Below are 19,912 nucleotides of genomic sequence, written 5' to 3' on the forward strand. Positions count from 1 at the left end.
GAGATAATTAGAATGTGGGGGTGTACTCGGGCATTCTCTCCGGCTTTACGGCTCAGTTCTGCAAAGGCAGGCTAAGGCAGTAGATGGCCTTATGAGGAAGGCCTTAGTTTGGAGGGCCGGCTATCGCCTTCGGTTCCGTGTGGCTGCATAAAAACAAAGCTCAGCCAATCGGTACTGGCTCTGTGACCTAGCAACGTGTAAACAATGTTGCGGTCACCACTTTGGGGATCCTCCTCGTGGAGCGGGTGTTGAGGATTGCAGTAATCGGCAAATGCCGGGGTAAAGGAGCAGGAAGCGGCGCAGCAGTGGGGACGGGGACCCTCGGGTGGTGCTGTAACGCGCCTTCTTACCCCAGTGAGCTGCGGTAATACCGGGATGAATCAAGTGCCATCCTCCGTGTCGCCTAGTCCAGTGCCCTGCATGCTTTTTCCACTCGTGACACCCTTGTGGGCACTTTATAATTTTGTGGCACTCGTGTGCCCGCCCACATGCTAGAAGTTATATATGCATATTAGTGGCTATAAATACATTAGTTCTTGCTTAAAAAAAATGCAGAGAAAATGAAATGAGAATGTATTATTTATTATTGTTTTTATTTAGCGCAGACCTAGCTTTGTGAAGCAACAGAGTGCTTTACAGATGTATACAACAATACAGATGCTTAACAGACGCCCTTTCAGAGGTAACAGAATAGATAAAAAGTGGGGGGTAGAATACAGAGGGGTACAGCTGTACAGGGAGGTGGGGAGGAGAAGAACGGGCGTCGTCTAGCGAATCAGATAGCGCTGGGTTCAACATGATGGTCTTGGGGTTGAGGGACTCATTGAAGAGGTGGATCTTTTTTTAAAAAAACTTTTATTTATTCAGCTTGGCAGCACAGGTACAGGTGAGTTACACACAAGGCACACACAGTCCGAGCGGAAAGCAGGCAGTATACGTGAGTGAAACAAATGAAACGATCAGTTTGCACACATGGAGGATACAACATGGTGGATGCAGGGTTGAGTGGGAAGCGTTTCAGGAGTTAGAAGGGGTATGACGAGGGGAGAGGAATGGTGGGGAAGGGCCAGATTCAGCATCCTCGGGGGACATGTATGAACGAAACTTTAACCAGATATCCCTAGGCCTGGAGAGGACGGGTCGTTGTAGCGCCCATGATTCCTCGGTGTCCGAAGCCCATGTAACCGCTCTGAGCCACTGTGCGTGTGTAGGTGCGGTAGGCCGGAGCCAGCAGAGTAGGATGGAGCATACTGCGAGTAGCATACAAAGGCCAGCTAGTTTCCTAGAATCACGGTGGAGTGCTGGGAAGTCATGAAAAAGACACCGCATTGGGGATGGGGTAATGGGGTGTTCGAGGATAGCTGATATTGTAGTGCACACTGCATCCCAGAATTGAGTAAGTCGAGGACAGGACCAAATCATATGGATATAGCCGGCGTTGTCGCAGCCGCACCTGGGGCAGTTCGGGGAGTGATCATTCAAGAAGTGATGGAGCCTAGTCGGGGTATAGTGGTATCTGTGGAGTAATTTGAATTGGATCATTTTAAAGCGAGAGTTAAGGGAGACCCCATGGGTACGAGAGCACATGTGGGCCCATCGTTCGTCTGTCATTTCCAGTCCGAGGTCAGTCTCCCACGTGTTTTTCAGTTTATCAAGTAGGGGAGGTGATCTGGTCTGCACCAATGTGTAAAGTCTGGAGATTCACCCTCTAATGGGGGAGGGTGAGGACAGTTCTGTGATCGCACGTTCATCAGGTGGTAGCGTGGGGAAGGTCGGGTATTTGTGCTTAAGGATTTTTTCGTAGGGACGAGTATTGGAGCCAGGCAGAAGGTCTCCGCCTCAGGGACAATGGGAGGTCCGGCCACTCTATAAAATTGCCCTGTTCAAAGACGTCCCGGAGCAGTTCATATCCCGCCTCTGTCCATCGTCGAACGATGGAGGGGGGAACCTGTGGGACCTCTGGTAAGAAATTCCAGAGTGGTATGTTACCATGAAAAGGGTGGGTGATGCCCAACAGTTGCCATGTTTTTGATAAAGCTAATGATGTACAGGCCGCTGGGGCAAGTGAGTTTAGTGCCTGAGGCATGGGTGTGATCACCAGGGATCGTATGTCGCGGTCGCCTACTGATAACTTTTCAAGCTTGACGTGGGGCGGAGGGTCCGGCGTGTTAGACCAGTGTGCGGTATGTTGGAGCTGAGCCACCAGCCAGTACTTGAGGAAATCCGGAGCCCCGAAGCCACCAGACTCCTTGGGGGCAGAAAGAGTCTTAAGTTTAAGCCTGACCGCGCCCGAGTGCCAGAGAAAGGTGTTAAGGGTACGTGTCAACGCTTGAAAGAACCCGCTACTCGGCCACTGTCGTACATTGGCAAATCTGTAAAGTAGCTGGGGAAGTACTACCATCTGTAGTATACCTATCCTACCGGCCAGTGAGAGCGGGAGCTTGCTCCAGCCCTGTGCCCTTGCTGTGAGATTGGTGAGGTATTTTTGGAAATTCTCTTCCAAGACACTTGTAGCTTGATGTGACACCACTATACCTAGGTAGGTAAAGACCGATTGGGCCCATGCAAATCCCTGTGCGCATGAAAGTGGCAAAGCATGTCCGCAAATGGCTCTACTGCCACTGCAAAGATTAGGGGGGAAAAGGACATCCCTGTCTCGTGCCCCTTGCTATCTGAAAAGGGGGGGGAGCACCGATCCTCAGTACGGACTCTGGCCACTGGGTTGGAGTAGAGCAGCCTGATCCAGGAAAGGAAGGTGGGGCCAAATCAACATTTCTCAAGTACTCGCCAAAGATACTCCATGAGACAGTCAAACGCCTTCTGCATATCGAGCGTTGCAGCTACCGCATGGACATTCGGGCTCACTCTGCTTATAATATTGAAAAGGCGCCTCAGATTCAAGGAGGTGGAGCATCCCGGGATGAATCCCGCTTGGTCAGGATGAATAATGTGAGGCAAATAAGGCGCAAGACGCAGGGCAAGTAGTTTGGCGAAGATCTTGACATCGCAGTTGATAAGGGAAAGTGGACGGTAGGAGCCACATTGGGTTGGGGGTTTACCTGGCTTCAGCAAGACTGTTATTATTGCTTCGCGGAGCGACGGGGGAAACTGACCCACTTCCACTGACTCCTCCCAGAGGGCCATCAACCGAGGAATTAGGAATGATTTAAAGTGTTTATAAAATTTGACGGGAATCCCATCCGATCCCGGGGACTTGCCTGAAGAGAGCGAGTCTATGGCCTCCGAGAACTCCTCGGGGGTGAATGGACTCCCGAGGGAGTCAGTGGTTTCGGAGGAGAGGAATGAGAGGGGAAGCCTATCCAAATAGGCATCTATTTCTGATGTTGTGGCGCTGTGCGTTTGGGCATTTAAGGATTCATAGAAGGAGAGGAATTCGAAATTGATATCTTGGGGTGAAGTGGCCAATGTACCGTCAGGTCTCTCTATCCCGGGGATGGGCGGGGCTCTAAACTCTCGGCGGAGAAGTCTAGCCAGGAGGCGGCTTGGGTGTTCACCCTCACCATATTTCCTCGCAAGACCCGGGCTGTCCAAGAACCTCAGCTCACGGTCCGTAAGCGAGTGGAAGGAGTCCAGTTCTGTGCCGATTAACGCAAGGATTTCAGGGGTTTGATGAAGCGCACAATGGGCTTCAAGAGTGGACAGTATGGCCTCGCTTTCGGCAATTTCCCTTCGGATAGTTTTTAGTATAACGTTTTCCTTGGAGAGGGCATTACCTCTAATATAGGCTTTGAAGGACTCCCAAAGGGTGGCCGGCGACGACACCGAGTCGGTGTTAATCTCGAAGAACTCCTCGATTGCTGATTCCAGCTCGGAGCTGAAGACCGGGTCACGGAGGGAGAGTGGTTTCATTCTCCAGTGCCTGGACCGACCAATGTCTGGGCCCCAACCTAGGGTGACGGTCACCGGAGAGTGGTCAGAGAGAGTTCGGGGTAAGATCGTCAGAGATGATGTATTCCTTATGAGTATGTCCGACAATAGCCATGGATCGATTCGGGAGTAGTAGTCATGTACTGAGGAATAAAAGGAGTAGGAACGTGAGTCGGGGTAGAGAAGTCTCCATGCATCAACAAGGGCCAGTCGGGGGAGAGACAAGAGTGTGGTGTAAGCAGCCTTGGTAAGTTGACGGGGTCTGGAGCCTGACCTGTCAAGGTTCACATCAAATATAGTATTAAAGTCACCTCCCCACAGGATTTGTAAAAGCGGGAAGCCATCGAGGAGTGCAGAGGTGTAAATAGAATTCCGGATCATCAATATTAGGACCGTAAATATTTAACAGGACCACTTTTGTTTTGCAGGGTGCCATGGAGTAGCACATATCTGCCCTGAGGATCAATTATTGTAACTGTGGGGATAAACTTAAGGCTCCTGTGGATTAGGGTCATAACCCCTCGGCTCTGGGTAGAGTAGTCCGTATAATATCTTTGAGGACCCCATGTTTTAGCAAACTTTTCGCAGTACTCGGTTCGGGCATGTGTTTCCTGCAAAAACAGGATCTTAACCCCATGACGTTCAGCCTGGAGCTGTAATAGCCTCATTTTCATATGGTTTCCCAGACCCCAAACATTCCAGCTCATGAATGTCAGGATGTCCTCACCCAACAGCCCAGGGGTAGTCATCGGGGATTACGGGTAAATGGCGTAGTACCCCCCATGATCGATATATAGCACAGATAAATCTGCAATGCCAGTATCTCCACAGTGCCCTGCACTCTACCTCCTCCGTAGCTACCAAGCCTTTTTGAATACTGAACCCAATTCCCCCCACCCCCTCCCAGATCCCTCCGCAAACAGAGGAATGATAACCCCATAACTATACAACCAAAATCAAACCAATGGCATCAATGCCTGGCGGTGACGCCCCGAAACAGGAGGCATTATTAGGATAAACTAGGTGCCCAATAACAAAGTCAAGCACCACCCTGCAGGGTCCCCTCCGGGCGGCAACGCACGGTCACATGATCGAGAGCCAAATTGCCTAAGAAACTGAGTAACCCAATTTTTGCGCAGCCAGCTCATGACAATATGTGGGTCCAACAACGTATACGAAAATGATGTGATGCTGACAGATGGAGAGAAATGTTCCCACCACATCTCTCCAGCAGGTAATCCATACTATAATAAATCTGTGACTCAGTTCGTGGACATTGAAGGCAAGGAGCTGAACATCAACAATATATATTACGGCTGAGGCCTTGCCTCAACTAGACAAGGACCCAACCATGAGCTGTCGGAGAACAACATAGTGAATAAAAAAAAAACAGTGTGCGTTGCAGGAAGGGTTCAGCCAGGAAATGTTCGAGGAATCTGGAGGCCTCCTCCGGAATTGTAAAGAAATATACATGGTTAGAGTGTTCGATCCTCAGTTCAGCAGGGTATAGCATGGCATATTTGACCTGCAGTGAACCCCTCCCGAATGTACTCCATTATTTTTTTGGGTTTCAGCTGGGTCTGACATTGACGTGCTAGGTGGTTCCTGGTCGGTCGCTCCCCCGTTGGCCCCGCCGAAGTCTTCGTAAACATATTGATCGAACTTTGTTTCTTACCAGCTCCCTTGGTCATGATGCCAGAAGGACTGTGGGATCAGAAACCCAGGAGAACAGTAGAGATGTTGGGAGGGATAGGTGACAGATGGGAGGCCGACAGTTGTTCAGATCGTTCTGGGTGTAGAAGGATCCCTGCAGGTCGGATATGGTGCTAAGTCGGTGCTAGGCACATGTGCCACGCCCGCCGTTGTCCGTTGTGCCAAGGATCCAGAGGGTTGTAGGATGGTAGAAGAGAGGGGCCCCCAGACGGACCTCACGGGGGGGGGGTCCCGGCACCAGCTGAAGGTGAGGGAGCAACACAGTGCGGTGACAGATGAGGGCGTAGTGGCCGTGAGCTCCACCGTAATGAAGGGCCCAAGGATTGCGCTCTCCAGATCGAACAGTCAGGAGAAAAGGGCCCCCTGCATGGTGAGCACGGGCCTCCGAGGGCCGGCAGAGCGACCAGGGGCAGGGCCACAAGGAAGGTTCAATGCTATAGTAGGTGCACCGAAGATCACAAGGTAGAATTTAGGGCCCTGAAGGTCTGCGGGGACACCGGACGCCGCCGCCCAAGGGATCGAGGGCCAGGAGGAGGTCGTGAGACCGCAGATGAGCTGGGCCTCCAGAGCTGGTCCAGCCGAAGAACAAGGATGAGAGCCAAGGGCCCAGGACCGGCGAACCACAGGCCAGGTGGAGAGAGCAGTGGCCGGGGGGCGCCAATGCAATAGTGTGGTTTGGGGGGGGGTCACTCCTCTCTACAATTGGCAGGGCGACCAAGTGTTCCCATGCAGTGAGCGTTTGTTCAGGATTGCATGCAGAGCGGCAAGGCCCGGCAGTGATGATGTAGGTAGTAAAGGAGCCCGTGGGGGCCAAGGAGCTCCAATGAATTAGGGGGCCCCAGCCTGCTCTGGCCGTTATGTAAGGGGCCCAAACGATGCACCACCAATCCCAATCCGTCAGCGACGGGGTCCCCAGGAGGTGAAGGAGGTGAATGTGGCAACGAGAGTTCTGCAACATTAGGTTCTGTGCGCCGACACCAGATCTGTGGGCTGCAGGGTCAGAGCCTGAGGGGGGGCCTCGCAGGGCAATGAAAGGGCCCGTGGAGCACTGGGGCTTAGCGCCCGGGAGGACAGCGGCCTCGCAGCGGGCCGGGTCCAGCAAAGGAGAACACTAGTGCCCGGAGGCCCAGGCGCCGCCCTCGTACGTAGAGGGGGCGGGGGAATGACCCAGGGCGGCCCGGAGTCTGGGACACTCACCGATGTCGCGAAGCCAGGGGCGTCCACGGGGCAGGCCCCCCGGGCCGAAGACCGCCCGCCCCCATCCAGCGGGTCCCCAGAATGCAGCACGCCACACCGAGGCGGCAGAGCTGAAGCTCTCGTTCGGGACACGGTCTCCACGTCCCAGTCGGGGGGACCACCGCAGGACAGAGAGTGTCAAGGTGGAGTGAGGGACAAGGCTGCTCCTCGTAGCAGAGCGCCCCTCCCCCCAGCAGGCCCCAGAACCACAGCACCGCTGGCACACAGCCCTGGAGCCGAGAGGCGGGACGGAGCAGCACCAGCTCCCGGCCAGGTTCGGGATGCTGTAGCTCCGCAGCCCCGTCGAGTTGGGAGGCGGCCTTCCGGCAATACACGCCCGGGGCTCCCAGCAGCGAGGTCAGGTAGCTGAAGTAGGGTTTAGTAGGGCACCAAAGCAATGATTGGCGAAGGAAGGCGCCTCACAGGACGGAGTACACAGTCAGGCATCCATCTTCTCCGAGCGCAACAGCAGCCCCCGAAGAGGTGGATCTTGAGTTCTTTTCTGAATTGTAGGCACGTGGGTGCGAGTCTGATACAGACGGGGAAAAGTTCCATAGTCTTGTGGTGTAGGCAGATGAGGCCTGTTTTCTGGTCTTTCCTTTTTGCAGAGGCAGATTTCAAGTCTGGATGTGTTCTGGGTTCTGGTGGTGCACTGTCTGCCAGAGATGGTGAGTTTCTCCGTGAGGTAGCTGGGTGATTTGAGGGCGACTGACTTATAGATGATGCAGCAAGACTTGAAGGTGATTTGTGTGGGCATTGTTACATTATAGTTTCTTTTAGTGAGCTATGTGCTCGAGCACAACTGGTATATGATTGGTTCAACATTGGTAAGAGCCATCATAGAAAACATGGTCTCTTGCTGGTTTTAATAATTGTTAATGTGAAAAAGGTAAGGGCATACTAATGTTATGGCAACTGGTTCTACGTGTTTTCATCCCCACAAAAGTGGGCAGTTACTTCATGGTAGGTTGTATGATGTGTGTTTACTTTTAATGGGGGGTGGCTTCCCACTTCACATTCCCTCTGTTAACCTTTTCCACCTACCAACACCCTTTACCCATCTGCATATATCCATCTGTTTCCCCCTACTATAAAATCTACCATGCAGTAACTCTGGGAGGAGAAATTCAAGTTGTAAGCTACTAGCCAGCCATAGTCGCTCACCACCTCAATTCTTTACATACACACCGCACACCATTTCTTACTCGCCAAGAGTATAATATCACTAGGCTAGTGCACATTTTGGGCCCTGCAGTAAGTTACCACTTTGTAAATTGTGGGGATGAAACCATGGTGCATGGTGGAAACTGGCAGCAAAATCCTAATAACCTCATAGAAAATTGGATATTCTGCTTTCACTTGAAGCTACAGAACATTGGTGCACCGCTGATGTTCCATTGTAAACTTTGATTGCTCTGGGACCATCCAACGTTTCTCTTCTCTGAAGAGAAAATGGGTATATTGAGGTTGCTGCAGATACCACACAGGGATTGTGAATTCATTCGTAACACTCATTAGCATTTTCCTCAATGGGCATATTTCTACTGGATCATGATCAAATGTTTCTCATCCACTTGTGAACATTTCCATGTGTTGTATTGTTCTACCTTCTGTATCCACTCAAACATCTCGAGTGAGACACTCTTTATTTTCTCATGCTCTAGCTGCGACTTTGCTCTAAATCCATTCAATGAGTATAAATACGTTAGTCTTATTTCATCGGCACCCTCTATCTGGTGGTTTAATTTGTTAAGTGTTTGGAAACATCTGCCGCGTAATCAAGCTCAGACATTCATGAAACTATTTCATATCTATTTGATTTCAAAATATTGAGAATTATGTAATTTCGTTCTGAAGTTCAAGTTAACGTTTTATTGAGAATATTCAAACAGTCAGCTTACTTCAGTATAAGGTAGTAGAGAATGATTTCATTTCCCATTTCTTCACAAATAATTTTAAATGTATAAACATTTAGGGCTTTTGATTTCATTAAGTTAACCATTTTTATCGATTGATCAGTACTGATGGCCATTAGGGCTTCACGGTCAATAAAAAGTAAACAGTTGTTACATTTTATTTTTTTGATTTTTGAGGTGTTAGAAGCCCTAGCATATACGCTTTAGCAGTTTCTGTGTTTTGCATGAAACTCGGAAACTTTCTGCTAGTTATTCACCCAGGTAATTGTTGTTTACAGAAGGGAAAATGTTATTTTGTGGAGCCCCTCCATCAAGAAAACATACAATTGCTATTAGTAGCAGGGCCATCTTAAGCATTTGTGGGGCCCTGGGCATGAGCATCTTTGGGGCCCCCCTCCACCAAACCAAAGGAATTAAGTGAAAAAGAATATCTGGTGGCACCCTCCCCACCCCACCGTGAGCATAACACATAGGTTAATATGCCGCCTTGCAGCAATCAAAATAAGCATGTTTACTACCTGGAAGTCCCCTTAGCCTCTTCATTCTTGCTCTAATCAGAATGATAAACAAGGAGCATTTGAAGGCCAACATTAATAATCTACGAAGAGGTTACTTCTCCTAGTATAGAAACAGGATACTTTTTATCAATAGCATCCGGAAGGTATGCCGCCTGTAGTATTAAAAAGTGTTCAAGCATGGATAGAGTAGACCAATTGTAAGGAAGGTGGAAGCTACACATAGCACAGCATGGGTAGTGAATGCAGATTAGAAGCTAACCGGAAGGGGCCTCTATCCTGACAGACTGAGATTAGAAGTGGGACATGGTTTTCAAATAGTGTTGCCATTAGAGATGAATGGAACAAGTACCTGTGGTGTGCAGTATATCAATCCTCACTATTACAGTGGAAGCAACCCTATAGCCAGCGAAACCATGAGTGAGGCTTTTATGATATATGGCATTTATAACGTGCCTATACACAAGTGTTTCAAGGCGCGATGCTGCAAGGGAGGGGGACCAGAGGGAAAACAGACAATGATCCTACTAGGCCAGGTGTAATTCAGATTGCGCAGGGGAAGGGGGAAGTGCGGGAGAGGAAAGGGGTGGGGACAGTGCAGTAGATGGGGGGGGGGGGGGGGAATAGAATAAATAAAAAACGATGTAAAAGTAAGGCCAGCTGGTGGCAAGTGCAAGGGTATGTGCAGACATCAGGTGTCAAGTGCTGGTAGGGGAATGTAGGGACACAGAAAACAGTTTCCAAGTGCAGGGTTTGCCAGGGAGGCAGTGCAGGTGTGCAACTGGCGGGGGAAGGGGACCTGGGCCCGAGATCAGAGGGCGGCCAGGTAACCAGTGCAGTTTCAGCCAGGAGTTCAGCAGGGGAGAGGAGGACACAAAGCAGAAGCAAAGAGGAAGGTTTTGAGGTGCTTCCGGAACCAGAGATGGTTCTCCTCAAGTTTCAGGGAGGCAGGGAAGCTGTTCCAGAGGGAGGCCCCAGCCGAAGAGAGATCTACCACCAACTCGTTGCTTGGAGAAGCGACTGACCCTAAGGGAGTTGGAGACGGATGAGCGAAGAGCTCGAGAAGGAAGATATTTATGAGGATCATACCCTAAGAAGGAAATCGCTCTGAAGGGCTGACAATTTTGAAAGGTTTAGGGACTGGCAATTCTGAGAGGTTAGGCAATACAAGATTAAATGAGATGCCCAGGATCACACATTGCTCAAGGGGTGAAGCTGGAATTTTTGCCAACTCTGCAATTCCTGCATTTGAACACTTTCTTTTCCAGCTTTTACCATGTACTAAAACAATCTAATTTTATAAAACTGACTTGCAAAGTACACAAATCCCATTTCCAAACCTGACCATTTTTAAAACCAAAATATTACAGAAGGGTGTTGCGCAAAATGGGTATGATTCTAGCTTCATTCTCTCCATCATCAGGGGATGTATAGAAGTACCAGCATACCAATCGATGTGATTTAGCAGATTTAATCTAGGTATGTCTTTTGTACTTTTATTCTTTAAATACTTCCAAAACAATGGCTTCTGAAATTGTCATTCATAAACATGCAGAAAAACATTTGACTTTTATACAAAAAGCAAAACGTTTTTTGTGTCAAACGAGAAGATCTTAAAATATGCTTGCCCAAGACGTACGACATCTGGTCCGCTCTCTCCTGTCTACCCCCCCCCTTCCACTCAAATGGCCTACATAAGAAGACGGATCAAGTAATAAGCTACACGATGCCACCAGCATGAATGAAGGCAAACCTTACAGAAAACGGCACACTAATGCAAGATATATATGTTTTGACCAGGATCACTATATCGTCTGCTGGCAAAGCCAGGATACAAGTATGAACGCTTTGGTTCCACAGTCTTTTATTCATCTCTCGGACTAATAGTTTATGCTCATCTTTGGAGTGGATTGCCTAGGTTTTAGAACGCCCCATCTGAACAAACCGATTTCTAGACCTTCACCATAGGAATGACATGTTAGTTTTTATAGCAACCCCTACCTGGTGCAGGAACATTGCTGATACTAGCACCACCTATGCTGCAAAACCAAGTACATATGCAGGTAGGTTTATAAGCATCAGACATAGGAAAGGTTCTGCCAGCCTTGCTGGAAAGTGCTCTTCTAATCTTTCATATGAACACATATCTCTGCAATGAGTGCTTAACACATTGAGCGAAAATCTGAACCATTGTGGGCCTCAATTTATCAATATGGATTTCAACTTTGGTTATTGCACATGATCAACATAATTCCCACAAGAAGGAAAGAATTCTACAGAAGTTGTGCCATACAGAACACACAAACTATGTATTCCACAGTGAACATAGAAATCATAACATGATTAATGGATCAATGCAGAATGTACTTGTCAAAACAGACAGGCAATAGGTTGAGCGCCACAGCAGCATGCCATCAAATCTCCTGGCGTGTGCTATTTAAGTCTGTTGAACAATGGAATCATACTTCAGATCTGGCAGCCTTGTGGGCGGCCCCCTCCAAGGTGGGTGCCCTGGGCATGTGCCCCATTTGCCCTTCCATAAAAACGTCTCCGATTAGTAGAGTTTAGTTTGTGCTGACTGTTGATTCATCAATTTGCAATTCGGGAACATGACCAGCTTTCACGCCATGTGTGTTGCAGCACGTCTATCTGCGTGACGCCACACACACTGTACTTGAGGAGCACTGACCTAGTCATTCTCAATCAAAGGGAAGAGCCTGCTGCCCTTTGCCAACCCTCCCTCAACCATTTCAGTTCTTTTCAACGCACTCTTGCCTTCCAACAATGGCCATGGTTTTGGTGTTTCAAACGTTAGCTGTCATGCGCTCAGATGTTCCCCTTCCCACTTTAGGTGCAACCTTTCTGATTCTGCCACCTCTTTGCATTGCCATTGTCTAAATGACTTGGCTGCTCGTTTTTTCTACACGTTCTTGGCATTTGTTTTTGTCATTCACATTCAAATCTCTTTTTACGAGTGACGATTTATAGATCTACTAACTACATGCAGATTTCTATTCGTGTGAAACAGAAACAATGTGAAATAAAAAAGACAGAAAAGGACAACAGGCTGAATAAACAAAAACATGCCTGCTTCCTGAAACGGAATGCTTTCAAATGTGTACAATAGTTCATTTTTCGAAGATTTGTTCTAAAAAGAAAAAGCAGATTGGTTCTGAATAATTAAAAGCAGCAGATTGGTTCTGAATAATTAACCGATAATCTGTGTCTTAATTTAATCGTACATGTCCAGTTCTTGAGAATTTTCTTCATTGTGACTGCACCTCTTAAATTATTTTTCTTGCTTTGATAAATCGATGGCAAACGATTCAAGCTGCATGCTGCTAGCAAAGTAGAAAGTTAATTGCCCCCTTCCCCCTCAGTTTTCCACATAATAATTTTTTGGCATTTGACATTTATATAGCGCTACAACCCTCAGGTATCTGAGCGCTGCTTATTACCCACGGTGTGTGGTGCTCACATAGACACAGCGCACTATTTCTTACTCGCCATATGTCAAATATCACTAGTAAATGGCTAGTGGCGAGTGCAAATTTGGAGTCCTTTTAATGCATTCCCAACTACCTCTAGATATTATGAGCTAACAATTATTTCTACAACGCAACTCGACCCACTGGTTAACTGCGTGTTTGCCTTACTTTTCATAAATTTGTCTTGATCTCAGACAAGCATCTGCCACTTAAAGTCCCCATGGTTAATGGCTGGAATAAATTGTGGATTTCTGCATACCTTTGGGAGGGAAACTCACTCAGTAGAATTTATCATTATTAATGTTACCGAGTGCACATCTTAACTGGTAGGGCGCTCTGTATTTCCCAGTGGCCCACTATGCAAATATGGTGCTTTTATCCATTCCTTTACCTGCTGCTGTATCATGCAGTACACCCCTGTGCTATGAGTGGGAGGGGCCATGCTTGAATTGCTATTACTGTGGAGAATAGCAAAACCTTGTGTGCCATTCTAGGCACGCTTTTTGAGTGGCTTGACCTTGGAACACCAAGCTAGAGACTGGCATAGCAACCTCTGGCAAGCCCAGTCTCTGGGTGTTATATATGTTTGCAAGTCATACTTTTCCAATGTATTACTGTGGTCTGCCTCCTGTTGCTGATGAAACAAACCATAACCTGCGTGCACCAATCCCTTAAGTAAAGAAATGGTGTGTTTTGTTAGGGAGCACCTAACTAGGATAGCTGACAAAACAGGAGGTTTTCCTATAGTATTGCAAGACCATATCTCTTGCCCTTATCCTGACCACCCTACCACCACTTTACCAGTGAACTTTTGGCTGAAGTCTTAAAGGCCGCCACAGTTGTACTCTCTCTTCTTCCTGCTTCCTCTCTGTGCGCTCTTCCCTCTCTGATGTTCATTCTGTTCCTCCTCTGCTCTCCTCTGATGACGATTTACTTTCTTCTCTCTCTCCTCTCCCATCTATTATCTCCATCTCTTTTCCCTGGGCACATCCTTTGTTCTCCTAAAAACTCTTCCAAGTTGCTACTACACCATGCTCTAAACCACGCTTTCCGCCTCCCCTATGCTTCTGCTCTCTCACACCTACCTCCCACAACTCCCTTTCTGTGGGCTCTGCTTGGATTTGGTAGAAGCATGCTAGATGCATGTGTAATTCGGATAGTAATAGAGAAACCCCAGACAACTGCATCACTTAGTGTGATTGGATAGGCCAGGCCCAATCATTACCTTCATTACTTCCCCATATAAAACTTTCTTCTGCAGGCCACATCACGGCTCCAAGTACCAAGGCCAATTAGAGGCCTTTCGCGCTGTTGCACTGTTGAGTTTCACTGGGCCTCCTGCTGATTAGGCCGACTCCAGGATGGTACTGTGGTCATATTCAGTGGCTCTAACCTTCGCTTTGAGCAGACTGTCATTTTATGGGAAAGACTGTGAGTCTTGCACTGTGTATGATGAACAAGTTGCAGACCATCCCACATACAAAATTTGTTTCCCAGACTGATGTTCATAACTGTTGTCCTTCAGGTTGCAGAGGCCCTGTAGCAGGTGCTCACAAACTGGGTTCTTTAGTTCCCCATGATTTTCTTATGGTTTGCACATCCCCTCTTAAGAACCTTAGTAAATGTCTCTAGAAGTTAGGATCACTCTAACAAACAAGGCTTAGGATGGTTTGGAGGCCCTTGTAAGTCTTCTATGACCACCCTCTGTGTCGGTCATCCACCTGTTCCCCTTCGTACCTTGCTGGGGCTTTAGGGGATATTGACTTAGAAAATCGTCATTTGCTTGTAAGCACCAATGACAGTAAAAGTATATGGTTCTAAGGCTAAGAACCACCTTAAAATGTGGGCATTGGTCTCCTTATTCCTAACCAATCGGGTTAAAGAGGGGTGATGTGTGAGTAACTGAAAGTGTTGGCCTGTGAGGTATCTTAAGCCTTCAACAGCTCCCTTAACAGCGAGAGACTCTAGTTTAACTGTCACTTGGTTTCTTACTCTTGCTAACAACTAATGAATATAATAGGCCATTCATAACCACTTTACTCACTGGCCTCAGCCTGATCCATGTGGTATCTATTTTGAGGATAACATTTTGGGAGATATCAGACGTAATGAGGAGAGAGCAATTGCATAGGGAAGGCTACATTCCTCAAAGGCCTCATTGCTCTGGCTTGTACATTGCAGTTAGCGGAGCTGCAGTGCTTTCAGTTACTCTGTTAGGGGTCCAGCAATTGAGAACCTGGGGATGAATTATCACCAGTACCTGACTAATCCCAAGAATGCCTGCACATCCTTGTCTGTTGGCAATGGGAGTTTCCGTACAGCTTCGACTTTCCCTTCTTGCAGTTTCAAAAGGCCTTTTGCCACCAATAAGCCCAGATAAACGTTTATCTGCTCACTAAATGTTTGACTACTACTGATGTTGTCCAGGTAGGCTCCTGCATAGTTTCTCCACGCAGACTAAAAGGTAGCATCTGGAATAGTGAAGGCAGTCTTTTGCCTACTTTTGGATGCAAGAGGGCTGTGCCAGTAATATTTGGTCTGGTCCAGTGTTGAAATATTAGTGTAGGTACCTATTCTTTCAATCATTTCTTTGATCTGTGGCATTGGATAGGTGTTGAAGCAGGAGGTCTCATTAACATTCTTAAAATCAATTCAGAATAGCCAACTTCCATGCAGTATTTGCCTGGTTGTTTCTGAGGTTACATCTTGGAAGTGCTCCAAAACGTCTGCTCTTGGAATTGGTAAGGTTGGCGTCCTTCTGGGATCATTCTCTCGGCTGAGGTGCATGTAATTTCCCCTAGACTTTTGCCACAAAGTCTTTTAACACTAAGATGGTAGGATCATAATTCTTTCCACTCCTTAAATAATTATTCTGTTGGTCTGTTTGTTGAGCCCCATAATTAGGTTACTGATGTCTTAATTCCGACTTGTGTGACAAGATGGGACCCATGGATTTGGGCGAGCAGTTTGCAAGTCCAAAGCTACCCCAGGATATATTCGCTCATCTTGAACCTATGTAGTTCAGCCTGGTGATCGGAACCACTTTCTTTTGTCCTTGGCCTGGTGCATTTATGGGTTGACAAGCTCCCAGACTTGTTGTCCTTTCCCACATTCGTTGAACTGGGCTGAGTTCACCTTCCTTCTCATCTTAGTGTACACGCTTTCTCAGGTGTCTCTTTTAGTTTTGAATGAAGCACTCGACTATACCTTTTGTTTGCAGCTAATCGAGGTGACACATAACAGAGGTCACGGGTAGTATAGCTCAGTCGCCAACACCTCCAACCAGAAAGGCACCCAGAAGTTACCTATAAAAGAAGCCCTTCTAAATGCCAGGTCCCTCGTTGCCAAGGCAACTGAGATCGCAGACCTCATCTTGACCAACAACATTGATTTTCTTGCTGTGACAGAAACCTGGCTGCATGACGCGCCAGGCCCTTCCCTCACTCTAGCTGTCCCAGACAAATACCCCATCAGAGCTGATAGACCTAATACTCGAGGAGGAGGAACTGCCATCATTTTCAAATCCACACTAGACATGAGATTGGCCACCTCTTCTCCTCTGACATCCTGTGAACTCCTCTCAGTTAAGCTCCAAACATCTCCCAAAAACATCATTACTATCCACCTCATATACAGGCCCCCAGGTCCTCCCGGCTCCTTTGAGGAGGACATCACATCGCTAGCAGCCAACAAAACTAAACTCGCGATGCAAAATATCATTCTAGGTGACTTCGACCTTGGTTATAATTACCCCATTGACACACCTGCCACCTCCCTAGCCGCTGCACTATCTGAACAAGGCTTCACTCAAGTAAGCACCCTACCTACCCATGGGAAGGGTAGAATACTTGATTGGGTAGCAGACCTCAATTGCAATATCACCATTAAGGACCCTACACCGTGTGGTCTGACCATCACCTCCTATCCTTACAACTCAATGTCAATAACCCAGAGTTGATAATGCCCCCATTCGCACCACCATGTCTCACCAGAAATAAACATAATATTACAGCTGAGACCAAAGTACCCTTGGTCATCCCCACTCTCAATGCCCTACCTGACACAATTGTCCTCCATCTAATGGTTAACACCTTCAATGATTCCATGACTAAAGCTATAGACACCATTGCCCCGCTTAAACTAAGCAAAGGTAAACCCAGAGCACACCTGAACTCCTGGTTCACCCCTGACCTTAAACTACTCCTCACTGAAAAGAGAAAACTCGAAACACTCTGGAAACTGTCTCGCTTCCCAGAAAACAAAACCAACCTTATCAATACCACCGCGTTATACAAAAGAGAAATTATCCACAAAAAAAAGAAACCTATAACGATCGAATCAATCGAGCAGGATCTAACACTAAGGAATTTTTCACTATGCTTAGAGAGTTAGAAAACCCCAACCCCCCTATAGACACCAGCATTAAGGATAAACGCTGGTGCACCAGTATCCAAAATGCGCTCTCCAACAAAATCTCGGGACTTCAGACCAAAATAGCTAACAAACGGCACCAACTGTCCTCAGCCAATCCTACTAGCCCGACTCTGCCTTCCACCAACACCATAACTCAGGCTTCAAATTCAACAAGGTATCCATTCCTGAAGTACAAAAAAATTATAACTTCACTAAAACCATTGAATTGTAAAGGTGATGGCTGTCCAGCGCAGATCATAAAAGATGCGGCTAGAGACTTAACCTTCTTTATTACCAAGCTAATAAACTCCTCATTCGCTAATACCTTAGTCCCAAATAACCTTAAACAGTCATGGGTTCTCCCATCACTCAAGAAACAAACACTAGACCCGGCTATTCCCGCTAACTATAGGCCAATTACGACAGTCCCTTCCTTATTAAAAAATCTTAGACAGAGTAGCCCACTTGCAAATACAAGATTATCTAGAGTTCAATAAACTACTAGGAACTCGTCAATCTGACTTTAGACCACAACATAGAACTGAAACAGCACTTGTTGACCTCAAAAGCCAGATTGATGATCTAAAAGACAAAAACAAAGTTGCCATTTTACTCCTTCTAGACCTGTTGGTAGCCTTTGACTTGGTTGACCATAACATACTATGTGACCGCCTGTCATCGGCAGCTCATTTTTCAAACTCTGCTGTCATGTGGATACGCTCTTTCCTTGGATTGTAGAAGGGGGGAAAGAGGGGGTCCTCTTTTGTATTTATAGAGGGGCCGGAATCTGGAGGATGGATATATTGTAAAAGGGGGATGGGTTCAGGCTACCTCTTCCTCTGAGATAATTACAGGTGTGGCACAACTGTAGATGTAACAGATTCTATTACATAAAACCTGTATATTTTTTATAATAGAGCACATACTTATTGTCAAGTGTACAACATGGTTTATTTACACATAGGGGATGACATACTTTACTTGACATATGCACATATACATCTAAACTTCAAGTGCTTGTTCATTATATTGTGTCATATAATGTAACAGTGAGATAAAATTAATACATATTGACTTGGAGTGCAATGTTACTGAAACATGCACATATCGAGTCGGCACTCAAATGTGTTTCCAGCTACGAACAACAACACGTGTAGATGATGTAGTGCCCTATAGCTTTCCTCAGGACTTGTATTGCCGAGTGTTGTGGGAAGAATTTCCACCCGTGGCTCGTAGCATTGGACGTCCGGAGGTTCCTGCAGGCAGTACAGCTCACACTGACCCTACTGCGGAAGCATATACATAACGTATGCAACTAGAGTCTATGGACTCCATCTTCTTTTGGCAAACCCAGAGACGCCATTTCAAATTATCTGCCCTGAGACTCCAAAACACTTGCAAAAGTTCCACTGATACTACGAGCCACGGGTGGAAATTCTTCCCAAAACACTCGGCAATACAAGTCCTGAGGAAAGCTATAGGGCACTACATCATCTACACGTGTTGTTGTTCGTAGCTGGAAACACATTTGAGTGCCGACTCGATATGTGCATGTTTCAGTAACATTGCACTCCAAGTCAATATGTATTAATTTTATCTCACTGTTACATTATATGATGACACAATATAATGAACAAGCACTTGAAGTTTAGATGTATATGTGTATATGTCAAGTAAAGTATGTCATCCCCTATGTGTAAATAAACCATGTTGTACACTTGACAATAAGTCTGTGCTCTATTATAAAAATATATTATAAAAAATATACAGGTTGTATGTAATAGAATCTGTTACATCTACAGTTGTGCCACACCTGTAATTATCTCAGAGGAAGAGGTAGCCTGAACCCATCCCCCTTTTACAATACGCTCTTTCCTTGACAACAGAACGATGCACGTTTTCTCACCTACAGCAGGGGCAGACCCTATCCCTATCCCTATCATCAGATACTCCTACTACTATCCGGCACCTATGACAGACATCTGCCGAATCAACGAAGTCTACGCCATCATTCATGCATGGATGACCACTCATGGCCTCTGCCTGAATGATAAGACTGAGCTGCTCCTAGTCGGCTCACCCAATAATCTACTAAAACTCAGTCCCAAATACACTACTATCCACATAGATGGGAAAAATATACCCGTAGCCAAAGATGTAAAAACCTTTAGGGTTTTACCTCGATGCTTACTGTAATCTTACTAAAAAGATCAACGTGACAGCCTCAGCCACCGCCTACACAGGCAAGTTGATCAGGGCTTGCAGACAACTACTATCCTCCAACAGTTGCCTCACTCTGGCCAGAGCACTTATACAATCTAAGCTGGACTACTGCAACGGCCTATATCTAGGAGCCAATAAAGCCATAACCAATAAACTGCAGATCCTGCAAAACAATGCGCTTAGAGCAGCATTAAACCTACCCAAGAGAGAGCACATATCGGCTACCAGAAAACACTGTAAGTGGCTGTCCATACAAGAAAAAATTGACTTAAAAACCTTATGCCTTACCCACAAAGCTCTGAACCATCGAGCCCCACCCTACATTACCGTCAAATGTACCCAAAAGCTGTCAGTCAGAACCACCAGATCTGTCAACACCACCTGCCTTATGGTGCCCTGATATAACCTTAAAAGGGCTGGCTATGCGAGTTTCCCGGTTCTTGCTGCCCAACTATGGAACACACTTCCACAGAACATCAAATCCACCCAACCATTCGCAGAATTCAGAAGTCTCGTCATC

At 46.9% G+C, this 19,912-nt stretch overlaps 1 protein-coding gene across 3 annotated transcripts in view; it reads left to right on the top strand.

Moving 5' to 3' along the window:
- Window positions 1-19,912, top strand: part of KLHL3 (kelch like family member 3) — a 1,295,653-nt gene that overhangs the window by 187,023 nt on the left and 1,088,718 nt on the right. The gene's annotated exons all lie outside the window — the stretch shown is intronic.

The sequence above is a fragment of the Ambystoma mexicanum genome, chromosome 3p (assembly GCF_040938575.1).
Source record: "Ambystoma mexicanum isolate Mex_15411 chromosome 3p, UKY_AmexF1_1, whole genome shotgun sequence".
Classification (NCBI taxonomy): Eukaryota; Metazoa; Chordata; class Amphibia; order Caudata; family Ambystomatidae; genus Ambystoma; species Ambystoma mexicanum.